Source organism: Haliotis cracherodii, unplaced genomic scaffold (genome assembly GCF_022045235.1).
Source record: "Haliotis cracherodii isolate W230 unplaced genomic scaffold, xgHalCrac1.p SCAF_13, whole genome shotgun sequence".
Lineage (NCBI taxonomy): Eukaryota > Metazoa > Mollusca > Gastropoda > Lepetellida > Haliotidae > Haliotis > Haliotis cracherodii.
This window is the reverse complement of record NW_027266268.1, coordinates 14,989,305-14,992,034: the sequence shown is the minus strand read 5'-3', so window position 1 is coordinate 14,992,034 and position 2,730 is coordinate 14,989,305. Positions and strand designations below refer to the sequence as shown.

General features: G+C 39.0%; 1 pseudogene; it reads left to right on the top strand.

Moving 5' to 3' along the window:
* Positions 1–594: 594 nt before the first annotated feature.
* Positions 595–1,936, top strand: LOC139458468 (uncharacterized; annotated as a pseudogene).
* The last annotated feature ends 794 nt before the right edge of the window (positions 1,937–2,730 follow it).

Genomic DNA, 2,730 nt, shown 5'->3' with positions numbered 1-2,730 from the left:
CAAAACATACCTATGTAGATACGTTTCTCTTTAGAATAACATAGGATTACTGTAAGAAAAAATTACATTGACATTAAAAGAAATACATGAGGAATCTTATGATTAAGTCAAGTTCCTATTAATCTACAACGACAGCTCTGACAATTGTCACAAATGTCCGCCCCTATCAATCAAATCATGATACAAATCATGGTATCATTCAAGGAATTCGTGCGTGTAATCCTTATAGAACGGTAGGGGGATAAATCGCATAAATAAGTACATTGGAGTTTGCAAGGGTGTGCTGTACAGTAGTAGATCTAATATTAATAGTAATTGTAAAATATGAAACAGTGTCACCTACAAAGATTGACATAATTTCTGACGTATGACCGAAATACTGATGTTACTTGGATGAAGAGTGTTTACCTCATGATAAACTCTACATTTAGTTGACATTTTCAGAGAGCAAAGACAGCATAGGGATATAAAACACCTGCATTTGACTAATTCACGGAGAGACGTAAATATTTCTCGACATGGTGTCAGTAAACAGAACAGAACAGCAGGTTACTTTTTGAAAATCTGTTGAGATATTCGCAACCTGATCCGAATATGCAAGAAAAACGAGAACAGCGTAAATAATCTTTCCCCTTCTGAGGCTGTGTTGAAGAATCAAACAACAGAACAAACCCACAGATTGCTTAATGTCAGCAATTGACATCATCATGGCAGGACTAACAAGGGGTGTTCATTCTGTTCCCACTGATGGCAAAAGGAAGATCTAATCATGAAGGTATGTGTTCAGCGTCTACGTCTTTACCTCCAATGTGTGCTGACATGCCCTACAATATAACGAAGTTCCCAAACTCTCTTAATCATGAAAACATGAATGACGCAGCCCTTGAAGTACATGACTTCTGGCCAGTAATAGTAACAGAAAGTCAGTGCTCAAGCAGTCTCAAGTTCTTCCTGTGTTCTACGTATTTTCCCAAATGCAGTCCCCTGATTGGTACCATTCCATCGTGTAGGCACATCTGCGAGGACAGCAGACGTGGTTGTGAAAATCTTATGAACAAGTTTGGTTTCGAGTGGCCGACCTCATTCAACTGTGACCAGTTCCCGGATAAAAATGATGACAGTTTGTGCTTAGATATAGAACCTACAACTGTGACACCAACGACAACAACAACAACGATGAAAACATCAGTGCATTTAGAGACAGCTGAACGTAAAAGGTTTCCAAACCATGAAGGTGTGTGTTCTGCGCCAACGACTTTACATCCTGAGTGTGCGGACATGCCCTACAATACAACGAAGTTCCCAAACTCTCTTAAACAGGTGCATGGCCCAGTCAGTGCATCATACATGTTCTATGCATTAACAAAAGTGCAATGCTCTAGCAGTTCCAAGTTTCTCGCGTGTTCTACGTTTTTTCCCTACTGCTCTCCATTGGTTGGCATCATTCCACCGTGTAGGCACATATACGAGGACAGTAAACGGGGTTGTGAAAGTCTTATGAACAAGTATGGTTTGGAATGGCCGACCGAATTCAACTGTGACCAGTTCCCGGATAAAAAGGACAGTGTGTGCTTAGATATGCAACCTACAATCGTCAAACCATCGCCAACGCCAAACGCCAACGCCAACGCCAACGCCAACGACAGTGAAGACACCTCAGCGGAAAAGGCTTAAATACCACTGATTACTGGTTTTGCTCAGGAAAACTGCTGGAGACATTCGTGATAGCATGCAGTTCCTCTACAGTGGACTCTCTCCATGGAGACGCGAAACATTCCTGATTATCTCATTTAAGCAAAGAAATAAGCTATGCTTATGTGGATATTTTCACATATGGACCAGATTTAATTTGTCGTATTACATGTACAGTAGGCCGCTGACGGTTCTACAAACTTTGTGTATACGCAAGAAAGAGACCCTGTTTGAGATGTTGTAATGGAATAACGTTATATTACCTGTAAGCATGTTGTTTGATAACGTAGTAATTTTGAACATCATTAATGAGAAAATTGCATTCTAACGTGCTACTGGGGCATGATCTTCGCCTGAAAACAGTCTGAAGAAGCAGGCTATCGGAATGGATATGAAATGCTAGATATTCTTGAAGTATATAATAGGTGCTTTTTCCTTTTATATAACAAACATTAGACTTAGCATCCAATTTTGTTTGTATGTATGGGACTCGCAACATTAACAATTTAAGCAAAGAGGATGTTAAAATAAGCTATGCTTATGTGTATATTTTCACATATGGACAACAGATGTTAATTCGTCGGGTACATGTACAGTAGACGGCTGACGATTACAAGACTTTGTGTTTATCGGAGGATGAGAACCTGTTTGGAATGTTGTTATGGAATAAAGTTATATTACCTGTAAGCATGTTGATTAAGAAGTAGTAATTTTGATCATCATTAATCAGAAAATGGCATTTTAGCATGTGTTACTTGGACATGTTTGCTTGTAAACCGTCTCCAGAAGAAGTCATCGGAAGGGATATGAAATGTTAGATTTTCCTAAATATGTAAATTAAGGATTTTGTGCATTTATGTAATAAATATTAGACTTGCATCCAATATTGTTTAGTGGGAGATGGGGAGGGGGCGTATGGGTTCGTAGAGGTGACCATAAGCAAATGCCACATGTTCAAGTCGTACAAGTTATAATAAGCGCACCTTAATATGTGCTATGCAAGTCACAAAAACATAGTATTTCTTAACAATGGAACTA